The sequence below is a fragment of the Rhinopithecus roxellana genome, chromosome 15 (assembly GCF_007565055.1).
Source record: "Rhinopithecus roxellana isolate Shanxi Qingling chromosome 15, ASM756505v1, whole genome shotgun sequence".
Classification (NCBI taxonomy): Eukaryota; Metazoa; Chordata; class Mammalia; order Primates; family Cercopithecidae; genus Rhinopithecus; species Rhinopithecus roxellana.
Genome location: NC_044563.1, coordinates 82,146,080 through 82,164,831, shown reverse-complemented (window position 1 = coordinate 82,164,831; position 18,752 = coordinate 82,146,080). Strand labels below are relative to the sequence as shown.

The 18,752-nt window shown below is 40.8% G+C and overlaps 1 pseudogene across 1 annotated transcript; it reads left to right on the top strand.

Annotated features, from left to right (window-relative positions):
* The first annotated feature begins 17,538 nt into the window (after window positions 1-17,538).
* LOC104656769 lies at window positions 17,539-18,382 on the top strand (annotated as a pseudogene). The gene has a single exon (XR_747177.2). The product of XR_747177.2 is annotated as a 5-demethoxyubiquinone hydroxylase, mitochondrial pseudogene (transcript).
* The last annotated feature ends 370 nt before the right edge of the window (window positions 18,383-18,752 follow it).

The following is an 18,752-nucleotide window of genomic DNA, read 5'->3' as shown; positions in this document are numbered from 1 at the left end:
TAGGCTCCAACCAGTTTTTAATTCCAGTTTCCAAATCTTCCTCCTCTTCCACTCTGATCCATAACCCATGTCTCAGAGCAGGAATGATGTTAAGAGTCTTCATTTCACTTCTTTCAGTTGGGTAAATAGATTTGTTAACACAGTGAAGTATTACTCACCAGTAAATGAATTAGCTTAATTTGTTTAAGTGCAGGTCATAGATGAAACATCATGTACCCATCATCTTAAGGTACTGATATAAACAAGAGATAAAGTCAGACAAAGGCCATGAATTCAGTGCTGCATGAAGGACAAGTTAATTTAAAAGCAAAGCAATCACTTCAACACTGTGCCAGCTGCCATGAGAGAGAATGAAAGCACAGTTCCCTGTCTTCAGGGAGCTTTGAATCAAATGCAGGAGTCCAGACATGCATAGCAATTAGGAAAAAAACAAAGATATTACAGATTCAAAACAAAATATATGGAATAAACCAGCCTTTTCAGGTAGAAAAATTTCTTTTAAAATGATAGATTTTGATTTGGGTATATTAATATGTAAAATCACCAAATGCATTTATTAAATCAGAAAACTATATATAGCTAAAATTTTTAAAAATTTTAATATCTAAATTATAAATCATAAATTATTCAATATCTCAGAGATAAGGACTGTTACTGTTTTGGTATATGTCTATTTAGAATCATTTTTGTTCAAATAATTGTCATTTTAAATAAAACAAGTTCACACCATAATACGGTTTTTAACTTATTTACATTTAACAATATATTGTGAACAAAAATCAAAATATGGTTACAAATTGTAGATGATACAAAGCCAGGTGGGATAGCTGGTGGTGGAAGAATCACAGTCTAGAACAATCTAGAAAGATCTTGGCAACACAGTAGGAGGACCAAGCTAAAAAGATTAAATTTAAACAGGGATACTTTTAAAGTCCTGAACTTAGATTGAAGAACTTTAGGTCTTGGTTGCCTGTGAATATTTCTTGGCTTTCAGAATGTTGATTGAACCTAGAGTATCTCAGCAAAAGCCTGGTGTCTGTAAGAGGAGGGGAACATCTCTCTTTAGGCTGTGCTGGTCTGACCATATACTGAGTTCTACACTCAGTTTTATGACCAATGTTGGTCAAGAGGACAATAAACAAGATGAAAACTATGTCAGGTGAGTCATAATTGCAACAACTGGAAGTGCTTAGCTGGGGAAGAGGAGACTTTAGGCTGTGTGTGTGTGTGTGTGTGTGTGTGTGTGTGTGTGTGAATGCTTGTACACACATACGAAGAGCTATCTTGTAAAAGAAAGATTTGATGTATTCTATGTAACTTTAGAGGGCAAAAATAGTTGGACAACTCTGAGATAATCCTCACAGCATCCTAGGAGAAATAATTATATATAAACATCTCAGCTGTCCAACAATGAACCAGACTGCCTTTGTGGTAAAGAGTTACCCTTTCTCTGAAAATACTTAAGCATAGGTAGAGACTGTACCAGAGGTTCATCCCACTGGACTTGAAGAATCCCGTGGTCCCTCCCAACTCTAAAGATTGTAAGACAAGATGAAATAATATCACCAAACCAAATAAATAAAATAACTTACACTTGATTTGTGGATTTGTGCATATGTTTGAGTACAGTTGACCCTTGAACAATATGGGAATTAGTGGTGCTCACTAACACTAATGCTCAGAAATCCAACATGTAACTTTTGACTCCCTCAAAACTCAACTGCTAATACCCTACTGCTGAATGGAAGCCTTACTGATCACATAAATAGTCGATTAACACATATTTTGTATGTTATATGTATTATATACTATATTCTTACAATAAAGTAAGCTAAGGAAAAATGTTATTAAGAAAGTCATAAGGAAGAAAAAATGTACTTACTATTCATTGAGACAAGAGGAGGTGGGTCATCATAAAGGTTTTTATCCTCATAGTTTCATGCTGAGTAGGCTGAGGAGGAAGAAGAAGAGTTGGAGTTGGTCTTGCTGTCTTAAGAGTGGCAGAAGCAGAGGAGGTGGAGGACATGGAAGGAAGGGCAGGAGAAGCAAGCACACTCAATATAAGCAAACTTGTGCAGTTTAAACGTGTGTTGTTAAAATACAAAGTGTATATGGATGTTTAAATTATCTACACTTTCAAATTCTTGCATGTAGGGAACTTGCTTTTAAAAATATATCTTGAGCTTAAGTCTAAAATCAGTTGCCTGCCTACTTCTCCAAGATGTAGAGGCGAAAAACAGACAGAGCTTGAATTCCAGTTGTTCTTTATCCCAGCAGTACGACCTTGAGAAATAAGGTTAAACTTTGAGTCTTATCACACTTATTTCAAAAATAGGGAAACAACAGAGAATCAAAGGAGCATTGTGAAGATTAAGTGACTTATGCTATCATACTGCCTGATGCATATCAGGTACTTAATACATAGTAAGTATTATTATTATTATCATACTGGCCTTTGTCATCCTCTTGTTTTCTGCCCTTTCTCCCCAGTGTCTCTTCTCACTCTCCAACTTTATCTTTCAAGTCACTGTTGGCTTACGTCTGTGTCAATATTCATCTGTCTCATCTCTCCTATGATTCTGCAAGCGGTGTTTAGGAGGATTAGAAAGACAAGGGTGTGTGGAGTATAAACTATAAACATAATGTTATAAGAGAGAAAGTGAAGGAAGAGAGTGCCAGAGAAGCAGAACAGGCCAGCTCTTTCCCCACCTCCAATCCCTGTATCCTCTCCCCACCTCCCTACCCCCAAAAAAGGAGAAACAGGAAAGAGGGCCAGTGGAGGAAAAGATACTGTCAAAAGAACAGAAGTGGAAACATTGGATCAAGGCAGGATCTCACACCGGAAGGGGCCAGAAGGAAGTGAGAAGCAACAGACAAATCGCCGGGTCCAGAGTGAGTGGAATGAAAAAGATAGATGGTCTTAAAAAGAGATAACTAATGAGTCTCCGATAACTTTAATTTTCTGGGCCTTGGTGAGCTCTGCCTAATCTTCAATTAAATGGAAATATAAATAGCTGAGAAAGAAGCCAGTGGATGGGAACTGACATAATGGACTATATTGACTCTCTGAGAGATATAAGGAAACTTCTTAAAAGCATAATATTTTACACGATCATTTGTCAGGCTTCCTCTGGGTGAATGATCTCCTTTGGGGGAGGTAAGTGGATTGGCTAATCTTAGTGTTTTGTTTAAAGTGAACCCTGCATTGTGCTAGAAATCTGTTCACTTTACTGAGCAGACAAGGAGAGGGAAGGAACGCAAACACACCCACCGCTCTTTCTTTCTCCTGAGGGGCCTGATTAGCTGATTGGCCAACTGAAGATCTAGCACTCACTTTTCTCCACCTGCCATTTGGCTCTTTAACTCATCACCTTCTCAATCAGGGCCCTTGTTTGAAGGTAATCATTCTTATCGTCCTGTACTCACAGGGTGGAAATAATCTACAGACCATTTAAGCATGTACCTCATGGATGCCACCTCCTCCCACCACCCCAATTGTCTACCCATAGAAATACCCTTAGCTCCATGACTTGCCTCTTCTATCTCTGTACTTCGTGCTGGGAGAGTCCCTGACTCTCAGCCTACGGTAATCCTCCTCTCTCTCTCATTATTGTCTTCACTAACAGTTCTCCAGCTTGTCAAAAATGCAAAGGTCCAGGCAGAATTTCCAGGAACAGGGCCTGAGGATCTGTACTTTCACAAATTCATGGTTGATTTTAATGCAAAAACTAGTTTGAGCATCACAGGGTTTTGCGTGATTTGTTTAGGACTTAGTCTACATTGCTATGTCTTGTATGTTAATTTTTCACGAATTGGGTCTAGCCTCCAAAACTGAACTATGATCTCCTTCTTGATATTCCCCTTCCCTTTCACATTGAGAGGTGCCCAGAAAATGTCTGCTGGAGAGCATGCTAGGATAATTTGGGTTTTCATGTTACTTTTAATTAGCAGAAGGTTGAGGACATGCTGGTTTTGCACAACTCTATCTTACTAACATCACGAAGCCTACAGATCTCTAAGCACTCAGCCCTTGGAGATTTGTCCTAGAGAATGGAATTTTTAGAAACTTCCCATCCAGCATTCCTTCCCAGCTTGTCCATCTTCCCCACATCTAATACAATAATGCTAACGTGCTCTCACTACCAATAGCAACTTACTCCCTGAGGAGAAAAAAATCACCTGGTGACCATTGAACAGGCCCTGGAGAAAAAAACTCCATATCTGAGGAATTTAGAAGGAAGCAAAGACCACCTGGTGACTCTCAAAACAGGCCATCGGAGGAGACGGAGGCAAAACTTATCTGGGGAAAATTAGAAGTAATTAGACTTCCTTATTATCTAAAGCAAGAATCTTACTCCAGATTTCTTCCCACCCCCTCCGCCGAAAAAATTTATAAGTAACTAAAATTTCTGTACGTCTCTGGATCAGCATGCAGAAACTCATTTTCAACCCTAACTTACCACTTTAAGGTCAATAAATACCCCTAAGGAAAACTCCAAGTCAACACTCAGTCCTCTGGCTGAGGCACCCCTCTGCACTCTTCTTCAGCGTTCTTTCTTTCTAATAAGCTTTCCTTTTTCAAACCTATACTGTTGTCAGTAGATTCTTTTAACCAACCTGTGAGTCAACCACTTTCCAATGCCAGGGCTCTGACACCTTGCCTGGCACTCCCAGTGCTTCTGATACTACCTCAGTGGAATGATTTTTGGGGGTCACAATTACCATATGACAAAAGTTTTCATCTAAGTTCTTCATTCTCTCCTATCACTTCATCTCCCAAGAGAAGAGAAATCTAGAGAGAGGACAGAGACAAAGGTCCTGAAGCAGATAAAAAGCTGTCTTTGGTTAGAAACTGTGAGGATCCATTTTATCTCAACTTGACTGGTCTAAGAGGTGCCCAGGCAGTGGGTAAAACATTATTTCTGGGTGTGTCTGTGAGGCTGTTTCCAGATGATATTAGCATTTGAATCAGTGGACCGGGTGAGGAAGATCTGCCCAATGTGGGTGGGCATCCTCCAATCCACTGGAGGCCTGAATGGAACAAAAAGATGGAGGAGTGGATTTTCTCTCACTCTTCTTAAGCTGGGCCATCCATCTTCTCTTCCCCTCAGATAGTAGAGATCCTGTTTCTCAGGCCTTTGGACTCCAGGGCTTATGCCATCAGCTCTTGTGGTTCTCCAGCTTGTAGACAGCATTTTGTGGGACTTCTCACCCATCGTAATTGTGTGAGCCAATTCCTGTAATAAAGCTCCTCTTTATCTATCAATTAATCTATCTATCTTCTATCTAATTTATCATCTTCTATCTATCTAATCTATTTTCTATCTCATTTATCTTCTATCTTTCTATCTTTTTTTGTCTATCTATCTATCTATCTATCTATCTATCTATCGATATCTATCTATATCTATCTACCTATCTCCCATTGGTTATCTCTCTGGAGAACTCTAACTAATACAAGAACATACCAGATATCTCCAGTAAAGTGACTAAAATGGTTGATCATGTAAACCCATGAAAAAAGGGGACACATTGTGTTGGAAAATAATTAATTCTTAGGTCATATTCATATATGTTTTCATTTTATGAATGGGGGTTAAATAATTTCAAGGTAATTCGAGATGTCTAAAAAAGTCTCAAAGTCTGAACTGACAATATTAAACATGTTTTTCAGTGAGAACATAAGATGTTTGCTTGTGTACAAAGTGTTTTCTGTCTGACTCACACTTTCACTCAGACTGTGGCTCCACTGTAAATAAGAACCACTTCCCTACAAGTCCATCTGGACCCAAGCAAGGGCAAAATTACAAAATGCAAGAGTCGATTTTCTCTTTCACTTTCTTGTCACTTAATTCCTATTTTCAGTAGACAAAAAGGCTGGTGGCTATTTACAATTAATATAGTTTCAATATAAAAATTCTTACCAGTTGACCCAAGAGTTTACTTCCAGGATCCGGGTGAACCACCATCTATGAAAGTTTACCAGCTCTAAATCCTACCCATGCTAAATTGAGTCCAGTGCCAATCTTAACAAATAGGAGTGCACACTCCCTGTTCATTCTTTGCTTCTAAACCCACAGATAAAGGCATGCCAATTTTTTTCTCTTTCCTGCCCTCAATTTGCCATTTCTACTTCCAGTTCTGAAGATAGTCTTTTCTCCACCTCTGCCCCTCTTTAAATTCTACCTGTATTTCAAAACTTGCTTCCAGTAATATCTTTTTTACAGGGCTTTCTCCAACAACTTATCCTCACCCTGATCAGTCGGTGTTCCTTTAAATAGAACATCACTGAGTCAACTACACAGGTTAACTCTCTGGTCTTTATTTCTGGTGTTTGTGCTTTGTCTCTCCAAGTAGATGCAAGGATGTCTGGATTTTGATATCAGACAGGCACACCTTCCCACAGAGTAGTTTTGTGACCTTGAGCAAGTTGCTTCTCGATGCCTCAGTTTTCTCTCTATAAAATGGGGAGAATGTAACAGCCCACAGAGTTACAGTGAGGACTGATTAAAGTAATTGTTCATATGTTAGATATTATTGATGTTAAACAGTCCCTTAAAGAGGTGTCTGGCTCAATGTCACAGTAACATGGTCTCACAGTCCACATGTAAGCCTCTAACTGGCATGACCTTTTTCTCCAGCAGCTGATCTAGTCTGTAAGCTTTCTAGAAAATTCTCAAAGCTCATGGTAGAAGAAAGTTTTTCCATACATACACGATTTACAATATACACACACACTTACAAAATAGATATCCATATACATCTTCCTATTTTCTAAAATTAATTATTTAAAATGGAAACTTCAGTTGTCAAATAAAATGAAACTGGCTCCCAAGGAATACAGGCCCATTACTTTGGTAACTCCCTGGACCTACCGAAAGTGCCATCCAGGCTGCTTCAGGAGTTATAATCCTGGAAATTTTATTATGTACCTACCCATCACATGTAGACTTGGAACAGAAATCTTTAGTTGTTCGTATGTAGCTTTATCTGCAGGCAGCCTAATAGATGTGAATTAAAGAGTAGCAGCCTCTGTCCAAAACACCTCCCTCATTTGCTGTGGAAGTGCTAATGGAGAGTTACTGCTCTGGGATAAGGCTGCAGATATGTTTATTAGAGGAAAACCATCTATGATGCTGTTAAGGACTGAATTATGCCCCCCTCCAATTCATATCTTAAAGCCCTAATCCCCAATATAACCGTGTTTGAAGATATGACCTTTAAGGAGGTGATTAAGGTTAAATGAGGTCATATGAGTGGGGCCCTAATCCAATGTGACCTATGTCCTTATACAAGACAGACACCAGGAATGCGTATGCACAGAGAAAAGGCCATGTAAGGACACAGCAAAAAAGTGGCTGTTTGCACACCAAGAAGAGAGGCCTCAGGAGAACCACATGCTGCCGGCACCTTGATCTTGAACTTCCAGCACCCAGAACTGTGAGAATATTAATTTCTGTTGTTTAAGCCAACAAGTCTGAAATGCCAAAATATATGCATTCTCCATGTTAACGAAAGTGTCCTCAAACAGACCAATGAGTGAGACCCCTGACAGTCACCACGGAGAGCAGCTGATAGCACTGAAACTCAAAACAGCCCAGTTTAGCTGGAAGAAGGGGCACTAAGAGTAGATGGGAAAGACCATTTGAGCATGCAGACTGTTGCCAAGGGAAGACAGATGAGAACAAGGTGCTAGAGTGAGCGGCCTTGGGCAGTTCTTTCTTCTAGGGGTAGTGGGGCTTCTGCAAATGAGAGGGTTGGAGGCTGCAGGTTCAAGACAACCCTTCTCTTGCAATGCACTCTGACCATGGCAACATAGTACCAGGGGAATGATCACTACCATAACCAGAAGGGCTGTGTCAGAATATCTGTTCAGCGGTCTATCTCAACAGACCCTGAGCCATGCTGTCTGCAGTCTCTTAAAATGTTTAAGAAAAATACAGGCAGCAGAATTCCTGGGGATGGTGAGGTCAGGGCTTGAAGGGGTTCAGGACTCAGTATGGTGCTTGGAGAATATTTGAACTGTTTTCATTCCACCACTGCTTTTTCAAGCACATCTAAACACCACCCACATGCCACTGCCATAAGATGATTCTGGTGTGGTAGTCCAGAGACCTGAGTTCAAAACCTATCTAAAGGCTGGGTGCAGTGGCTCATGCCTATAATCCCAGCACATTGGGAGGCCAAAGTGGGAGTATCTCTTGGACCCAGGAGTTCACCATCAGCCTGGGCAACATCGCAAGACCTCGTCTCTACAAATAATAATAAAAATGAAAATTAGCCAGGCAGGGTGGCATGCACCTTGGTCCCAGCTACTCAGGTGGCTGAAGTGGGAGGATTGCTTGAGCCTGGGTTGTCTAGGCTGCAGTGAGCTACGATCGCAACATTGCCCACCAACCCGGACAACAGAATGAGACTCAATCTAAAAAAAAAAAGAAGAAGACATATATATGTGAAGCTCTTCTAAATTCATTGCTTTTAAAATACAACACTACAACTTATCAATCTTGCAAGTCCATGTTTCCTCCTTTTTAAAAGAGAGATAATTTTAGGTGGTGAGGTGTACAGAGAACCCTAGGCCACAGCATGAATCTGTACTGTAATCTCTGCACCCCCTGCTCACTCTGTGGCATTTGGCAACCGTGCCTCTTTCCTGTCTAGGTCTCAATTTCCTTGTCTATAAAGAATGGGGATAAACTTTATCATTTATAAAGTCCCTGCCAATTCCAGAGCTCTGGTATGCTATTAAAAAAAAATCCTTGAGGGCAAAGAACAGAGTGTGTGTGTGTGTGTGTGTGTGTGCACGCGTGCACGCACTGCATCCTCTTAGCTCTGCAAGAGGTAGAATGGGCAAAACAATTCGTTCACTAAAATGGCACAATCATCCGTGCTTTGATTTGTCTGACTATAGGAAGCACACATCACCACAGCACCTCTACCCACACATTAAATATTACCAATCAGCAAAATGTGCAGTGTGAGGTTCACAGTGAAAATATACATGGGGAGTGGAGAAAAACCCACTCAGGAAGGATACTTAGAGAACGTAGGTCCTAAATTGCAAATGCCAGGAAAAAAAAAAAAGAAATCCACCCCACTTGTCCCTCTGGCTGCAGTGAAATGCCAGGGGCACTGCACAGGCATCCTGAGAACTTAAAGCCACACAACAGCGTGCATTCAGTACTCCAGAGCCATGCGCTGCCCCACATGCTCTGGCGCCAAGATACAATGTACATGCCAGTCCCTGAATTACAGTCAACCTGAAGCAGCATCTGCCAAAGATTAAATCAAAATTTATCGGGTAAAACCCAAATGCAGTAAAGGTTCCAACAGGACAATGTGGAAAACTGAATTAAAATGAAGCAAGAAGAGAAAAGTTTAGGGAAACAAAAGGTTCAGCCAAAACAAGGCAGCCATTGGAATTTACCAAGTGGCTCCTTTAATTAAGAACGGTCTTCTTAAATTACATTCATTTCTCTTACCCTTTTCAGGGCAGTCCAGAGTGAATAATATGTTTGTTTCTGGCTGAAGAGGTGCCAAGTTGAAGGCAGTTTTTGGTTAATAAAACTGGTCCATGCTATCAGCCAGAAATCCTTTCTACTTTTAGAAATCAAGAGAAACTAGTTTGATCTTGATCTTCAAGAATGACAGAACTTATTAATCCATAGCATTTTCATTTTAAAGCATATTCAGGACAAGTGAGAAGAATAAATAATATTTCACCCTACTTTTCTGTTCTTGAGCCTCCTTCTACCTGGCTTAACACGGTACTAATACTTATGTTAGCACAGCCTGTGCACAGATGCCAGGCAAATCATTCCAGAAACTCTTTTAATTACTTTTTTTCCAACTCAAAAACTAGCAATGGTTTTCCATTATCTGTAAGACAAAAAAAAAAAATAAATAAATCCCCATTCTTTATTTTTTAAACATGGAATCTTACTGTATTGCCCAGGCTGATCTCAAACCCCTAGGTTCAAGCGATCCTCCCATCTCAGCCTCCCAAAGTGCTGGGATTACGGGTATGACCCACTGTATCAGGCCAGAAATTCCCATTCTTGATTCTGACAGTTAGAAGTTTGACAATTGCTTTATCTCCTCTACCCTCGTCACCCACCTCTAAAGTTTAGCCCTATTTATTTCAACATGGCCCTTGTTGCCAACCAGAATTTCTTCAATATCACCCACAATCACAGACTTACCCATTACTGTGCCCTTGTGGATGCTGGTTTCTATATTATTTGTCCAATTCACTGCTTTACCCTTAACTCCTAGCAGAGGACCAGACATGTAGGAGGTACATAACAAGTATATGCTGAAAAAAAGAAAGAATGCGAAAGGAGTACACAATGAACTTAAAACCATTCCATTGCTTCCACCAGGCTGTATCCTAATTATCCCTATAAGGCCACTTCAAGGGCAGCCTGTTCCATGAATCCTTCTGCTGTCTATCACACACTAACCTCTTCTGTCTTTCAAAGTTATGTGGACCTTACTAACCTGTTGAGGATGAATTTAACTGCTTCTTGTTTTTCTCACAGTGCCTAACCTATAGCGAGTCTCTCAGTGGGTTCCTCTAATTTTCCATTTGAAGAAAGAAATGAAAGTCAGTATTTAAAAGACCTGGATGCTGTGTTTCCCTTTCAGTGCTATCCAAGATGTTTTACTTAAATGATTTTCCTCTTCTTTTTCTGATTTGTGTGATGTGGACCACAAATGAGGACCTCATCTTCTCTCCCTTTGTTCTCTCTGCACTTTAGTGCTGCATTCAGAGGACAGGGCTGGGACCAGATTGTCTTGGCTCATGGCCCAGATGTGGAATTTCCTAGCTCTGTGACCTTGGGCAAGTTACTTAACTTCTCTGAGTTCTCAGTTTTCTCATCATAGAATTGTTATGAAGGTTAAATAAATTAAACTGCTTTGAACATTGCCGGGTACATACAATGCCAAATTCATATGACCTTTGATTATGCTCTAGCCACACTGGTCTTCTATTTCTTGAAACACACCATACTCCTATTTCCTCCAGAACTTTCATGTATGTTATTCCTCAGTACCTGAAATCATTTCCTTGCTCATTCTTTCCCTTCAGGTCTCATGTTAAATGGCACTTGGTTAGGGATGCCTTTCTTGGCTCATATGCCAAGTCTAGGTTAGGTCTCTTCTAATTTGTTCCTAAAGCTCCCTAAATATCAGCATGACACTAGTCACGTTCACAGTGTTTTGTTCAAAGATCATTTCCCAGGTTAGACAAGACACTCCAAAGGCAAGAAGGGGATGTATCTGTCTTATTCATTCTTTTTTTTTTTTTTTTTTAGACAAAGTCTCATTCTTGTCCCCCAGGCTGGAGTGTGATGGCACAAACTCAGCTCACTGCAACCTCCACCTCCCAGGTTCAAGTGATTCTCCTGCCTCAGCCTCCCAAGTAGCTGGGATTATAGGCGCCCACCACCATGCCCACCTAATTTTTTAGTAGAGATGGGGTTTCACCATGTTGGTCGGGCTGGTCTCGAACTCCTGACCTCAGGTGATCCACCTGCCTTGGCCTCCCAAAGTGCTGGGATTACAGGTGTGAGCCACCGCGCCCCGCCTGTCTTACTCATTCTCTAACACAGAACACCTCACACGGAAATTACAAATACATATTAATTGGGTAAATGAATCAATGAACTATCATGGGGAAACTGGAAAAGATTCACAGGACAGTCCCAGACTTTGGAACAAGGTTGCATCTGAAAATGGCATTATGAGATGCAAAATAAAGTAGATTAGATTGGCCACCTAGAGACCAAACAGAAAACGGGTAGCTGAGGAGATCGGGAAACACCCAAGCCCAGCTTAGGCTGACTGGAATGTGCTGGCCTTTAGCATTACTGCAAAACAGGGATGCAGAAATGTCAGCAGTGTGTTATATAACAAGTATTTTTGCCACCTGTAATAAATCATTATGGCACATATCCCAAAAGTTTTCCTCTCCAAAGGGAGCCTGGGATCCAAGTTGCCTGAATAATTTTAGCGGTGCCTCCTTTTGGTACATTTCTGAAGAACAATGGTTCTCCCATGTTGTTGCTTTATTCACTTCTTATTTAGCTGAAGGTGAGGGGAACAGGGTAGGGAGTTGGGGCAAGTAGGTCAGCAACACATGCCAAAAAGGACTAGAGATTAAAACACATGTTTATGGCTGGCAAAGGGTCCCTTCCCCCAATCTATCTTGAGAGTAGAAAATAGCTCACCATGAAATATTAAATAAGTGAACTTGCTACGAGCACCCACAGTACAGTTTCTAAAATATACTCACACATTTCTGAGCCTCCTAATTAATCAGAGGAAGTTGGAACCTGATGGCATTGTAGACAGCTCTAACAAGCTGGTTTTAAAGGAGTTAAAGAAATGTGTTGATTGGAGCAAGTCATTCGGGAGTATTCACCATAAGGACAAAATATTCTCAAACGCATCGAGGCAGTTCTGTAGTGGAGAACGAAGTGAACTTGGGCCTACTGGGAGATGAGTGCCTTTCTCCAGAATCCCAGCCTCAAAACTTCCCTTTTTGAACTGTCTTCAGAGCCTCTTATTGGGATACCAATACCTGCATTTTAGTTTGTGTTCCTCAGATTCTGCCAGGTGGAACGAGTACAAAGGAGTAGCAAGTGGCAGAGGAAGCCTGCAGGGAGAAAGGAGTGGGGTCCCCTGATGGCCTGCAGAGCCACACACACAGGGGAAAAAAATCATCCTGCTCATTTCTGCACAAAGTGAGAGAAGGGCAAAAGATCCCCAAATTAGTTCATTGTGAATGCCTTTGTGAATAACCTCCACGTTTGCTCTCAAGTAGATTTCATAATTCTTTTGATAGCTTTGAGAATAAAATGGGTAAAAAGTTAACTTCCTTTGGGTCTTCTTATCAAGAGTAAATACAGTTCAACTTTGCATGTTCTTAGTTTAGCCAGCCCCCATTCCTGGGATCCAGTGATCAAGTATGTGATTGAGATAATTCAATAACATGAAGAAATGGGACCTGTTTGGGAACAAAGATCCCAACAGGCTCCTCTCCAAAGAGAACCTGACTCTCCCCTGACACCATCACAAGCCTCGGCTGGAGAGGCTTTCTTACCTTTGCAGGCAGGTGCTGAGCCACCAGGTGGGCCTGACCTGACCCTAGAGCTGCAGTGTGCTTCCCTTTTAAATAAGCTAAACTGAGCAGGAAGACAAGAAGAAAGATAATGTCCATGATGAATGGGCAGTCAGGCTAGCCGACTTTCCAAATTCGGTTCCTCCAGCATCCCTCTAGGTGACCTTGTGTAAATTATCTCCTGTTTCGAGGCCTTGGCTTCCCATTCTGTACAATATGGATGACAATTTCATCCTTCCCTTGTTTGCTGGTTCAGCATCAAACTGCCATCCGACCTTATGGTTGCATGGAGGGCATCTGACCTTCATGTAATATCAGACAGAATAACCAGTATTTCCACTCAATGCTTACATTAAAAAGGAAATAAGCATTTTATCCAAATAACTTGAAAAAAAGACAAAATTGGTATTTCCAATGGAAGTATTTAAAAATCTTTTGAATTTTATAAGCTGTGCATGTGTTACCTACTGAAAAATAACTGTTTTGAAAATCGAAGCAACAATTTCAGAGCTTTTCCACTAATTCTTAATGTATTATTTTACATCAAGACTTAACTCCATAGGTTGATTTTGATTAGATGGATGCTTTGTAATTTATCGGTATTCTCTACTTCACTATCAATCACCTTCACTAAGACAGCACAACTCAGGGGCTTCAACTGCCCCAGGTGGTGGGATGCTCCTTCCACCCTCTTTCAGCAGGCGGTCTTTACCAGGAGTGATCTCAGAATATATGAAACCCCCTTTAGGGACTTGTTTTAAAACCTTGGCCAGGTGCGGTGGCTCGCTCCTGTAATCCCAGCACTTTGGGAAGCTGAGGCGAGTGGATCATGAGGTCAGGAGATTGAGACCATCCTGGCTAACACAGTGAAACCCCGTCTCTACTAAAAATACAAAAAATTAGCCGGGCATGGTGGTGGGCGCCTGTAGTCCCAGCTACTCAGGAGGCTGAGGCAGGAGAATGGCATGAACCTGGGAGGCGGAGCTTGCAGTGAGCTGAGATCGGGCCACTGCACTCCAGCCTGGGTGACAGAGCAAGACTCCATCTCAAAAAATAAAAAGCAAATTAAAATAAAATAAAAACCTTTCATGTACAAAAATTCAGAACAAAGATTAGCCTATTCTATAATGGTCATGAGGCCTCAGAGATTATCTCATCCAATTACAGATGAGACAACAAAGGCTCAGAGATGTTACATACATTGGTGACAAAACTAAGTTTGGAACTCAAGTTTCTCGAAACCCACTACAGTGTATTTTGCAATATATTATATTTATAGTCAAATTAGGTTAATAAATATTTACTGAGTGCCTAGAAGGTGAAAAACACCATGCTAGGTGAGGTGAGGGATACAAAAATTAAAAAGAAAATACACTTCCAATCCTCCCAGGGCTTGATGCTAGGAGAGGAAAGACATTGCTTTAATTTAAGGCAGCTTTAGAAAAACTGCAGTATTCCAGATTAAGTAATAAAAGGTTGGGAAAGATAAAAGAAAAAAGTAATTTTGGTTCTGAAGGAACCAAACCCAATGAAGTTTTCTTTTGAGCTTAGCCTTGAAGGATGCTACTTTTGATAGGAGGCCACGCAGATAGAGAGCATTCTAGAAGCCCAAGGCACAGTTGTAAAGGTAGATGTGGTTATGAGTTATCTGCTGATTTCACTAGTTCGTTAGAGAAGGTGGTGTCTGAATCTGTAGCGACTGGATACGTGGCTCGGTACTCTGCGCTGGGTGTGCATGGCTAGCCTCTGATCCGTATTCAGTCATAGCATAGGCCATAGGGTTTACCGATGATGAAAAGCCTAGATTGTTTGGGTTCATTCCCATCACTTACCAGCAGTGTGATTTTGTGCAAATTATTGAACCTCATTCTGCCTCAGTTTCCTCATCTGTAAGGTGGGGATTATAACAATACCTCTCTCTTAAGATTGTTGTAAGGGTTAAATTAGTTCATTTAAATAACATTAGGCACATGGCTTACACCTGTAATCCCAGCACTTTGGAAGGCTGAGGTGGGTGGATCACTCGAGGTCAGGAGTTCGAGACCAGCCTGACCAACATGGGGAAACCCCGTCTCTACTAAAAATACAAAAATTAGCTGGGCGTGGTGGCGCACGCCTGTAATTCCAGCTCCTCAGGAGGTTGAGGCAGGAGAATCGCATGAATCCAGGAGATGGAGGTTGCAGTGAGGTGAAATCATGCCACTAACTTCAGCCTGGGTAACAGAGTGAGACTGTCTCAAAAAAAAAAAGAGGAAAAAAAATGAGCTTAGAACAATGTCTGAGACATGGCGAGTGCCAGGTATGTATTTGTTCAAAACATCTAATCTGACTGAAGGCAGCAGATTCTTTCCAAAGATCCCCTAGAGAGGTAAAGAATAGCTGTGAAAAGTTCCTATTCTATTATTCCAGTAAGAAGAAGAAGAGAAATACTCTAGTATTCATTCTGTGATGAAATCTTTAAAAAAATTTTTTAGAGGTACAGTATCCTGGGTCATTGCCCCGATATCCCTACTCACTTCTGCTAGCAGGTCCCAACTGTATGAGGTGACCCCCTAAGAATGCGCCTCACCCTGAGATGATGGGTTTAGCCTTGCTTGGAATCATAGTTTGCTCCTGGTAATGTACCAAAGTCACACGGAGCTTGATTTTCCATGGCTCAGAATAGATCCTGACCTCGCTGTGGGCTCCCCTGTGTTAATGGTTTCATGTGCTCCAGATTGCATTACTACCAGGAATCGATTTTTCAGCTTTTTAAAAGCGGTCTATTTTGGTCAGCCTTTCTCCACTCTTAGAGATGTATTTATTTCCCAGAATGTGTAGCAACTCTTAGACAAAGTAAATTTGGATTACTGAAATGGAAGCAATCTGCTGTCCAGTTGTCGGGAAAGCTCGGAGGTTTTCCTTGGAAAATCCTTTTGTAGGTCAAAGCAAAGGAAATTCATTTATCTCATGTGGAGTATCAAAGTGAAACAATGTAAAATCTAACAGAGATTTGAGAACTTTAGTAAAGGCAGTCACATCTATAGAACTCATCAGTTCATACAGCAGCGCTGCCCAATACGGTAGCTACAAACCATCTGTAAGAATTAAGCACCTGAAATGTAGCTGATGTGACTGAGGAATTGAATTTCTAATTCTATTACATTTTAATTAATTTAAATTTAAAAATTGATATTCGATTCAGGTACAGAAAACCTTTTTAGGCTTGGGGAGATTTAGGGACGTGAATCTATTTAATCAATTATATTATGCAATCTAAATACGTATCAAGTATTTCTGATGAGAAGTTAGCATCCAAATTGAGATATACTATAAGCGTAAAATACACCAGATTTCATAAACTTAGTAAAGAAAAGAGAATGTAAAGTATCTCCTTAATATTTGAAATGATAATATTTTAGTTATGTTGGGTTAAATAAAATATATCATTAAAATTAAGTTCACTGGTTTCTTCACACTTTTATTGAATGTGGTTTAGAAAAATTTAAATTACATATGTGGCTCATATTATATTTGTATTGGACAGTGCTATTAAAGAACAGTTTCAAATACATCAATCCATTTGTTCTTTACAACAACCATGTGATTTGGTCAAAATAGGTATTGTAATTTCTGTTTTAAGGATGTGAAAACAAAGGTTCAGGCAGTTGTGGCTCACCAAACCTTGGAATGAAAGACAGAGCCTGATTCCATATCTTCTGATTAGAATCCAGGGCAGTGCAATTACTTGGCTTAAGACCAGAAATGAAACTTTGCAAAGACCTCTTAGACTCTCAGATGGAACCTGTTAATTCTGTGCATAATGGCTAAAGGGAGACTAACAAATCTCAAGCCTTAAAGAAGCAACAATAACCCAAGCAAAGGTCACATGAGCGTGCATACACACAGACATCTGCAATGGCCACGTTGCATTTATTTGACCTTTGTGGGTATTTGGGGAATCCTTCAAAAAGCATTTCCATACCATAAACAGGGTGTCCAATGTTTCATATAGCCATTCCTCTGAATCCTTTGGAGAAATGTGGACAGTAAGGTTTGTGCAACCATCACAAGGCCAATAGCAAACTGACTAACCACAGGAAGTTAAAATAGGCTAAACACAACAGCAAGAGAAAAACTGTAAAGAACCAAAGAGTAAAACCAATAAATGTCCAGTTCATTAATCGAGAAACCCCATAAAACTGTGCAGATAATGAAATTAGAACTTAAAAAATAAAGGGCAGTATGTTCATGAATGGAAACATAAATTATTATAAATTGTTACTTCTCACGGGGCACAGTAGCTCACGCCTGTAATCCCAGCACATTGGGAGGCTGAGGCAGGTGGATCACTTGAGGTCAGGAGTTTGAGACCAGCCTGACCGACATGGTGAAACCCTGTCTTTACTAAAAAATACAAAAATTAGATCAGTCCGAGCCAAGGGCAGTATTGGCCCTCTCCGTTCAATGAAGCGGTTGCTTTTTTGTGCCGGCAATGAGTTGGGCCGGGGCGGTGGCGGCTCCCTGCCTGTGGCAGCTGCGCCCGGGTGCCCAGCGGTCGCTCTCAGCTTATGGAAGAAGAATCATTGTCAGATTTCGCAGTTCAGGAATGACCTTAGACAATATCAATCGGGCAGCTGTGGATCGAATAATCCGGGTGGATCATGCAGGCGAATATGGAGCAAACTGCATCTATACCGGGCAGATGGCCGTCCTGGGTCGGACAAGCGTCGGGCCAGTCATTCAGAAAATGTGGGATCAAGAAAAGGACCATTTGAAAAAGTTCAGTGAGTTGATGGTTACGTTCAGGGTCCGGCCGACAGTTCTGATGCCCTTTTGGAACGTGCTGGGGTTTGCGCTGGGGCCAGGGACTGCCTTGCTCTGGAAGGAAGGTGCAATGGCCTGCACCGTGGCAGTGGAAGAGAGCATAGCACATCACTACAACAATCAGATCAGGAAGCTGATGGAGGAGGACCCTGAAAAATACGAGGAACTTCTTCAGGTGATAAAGAAATTTCGGGATGAAGAGCTTGAGCACCATGACACAGGCCTTGAACATGATGCCGAATTGGCTCCAGCCTATGCCGTCCTGAAGAGCGTTATCCAAGCTGAATGCAAAGTGGCCATATATTTATCAGAAAGATTGTAAAGTGTGTCCAGTTATGCCTGTCTATAAAAGATGATAGTAATTTGCCAAGTGACATTTGCAGAGAAACAAGTGTATAGTTATCATTGTACTTTTGTACAATGTGAATTTTGTTAATTAAATTATAAGGTTTCTTTAAAAAAAAAAAAAGAAAATTAGCCAGACATGGTGGCAGGAGCCTGTAACCCCAGCTACTTGGGAGGCTGAGGCAGGAGAATCGCTTGAACCCAGGAGGCAGTGAGCCCAGATTGCACCACTGCACTCCAGCCTGGATGACAGAGTGAAACTCCATCTCCAAAAAAAAAAAAAAAAAAAAAAAAAAAAAATTGTTGCTTCTCTCTCCAATTATCAATTTACAAGTAGCACTTAACAAAGGAACATGTTAAACTACTGACTTAGTTCATTTTGTGTTGTTATAACAGAAAACTTGAGACTGGGTAATTTACAAAGAAAAGAGATTTATTTAGCTGATGGTTCTGCCGACTATAAAGTTCAGGATTG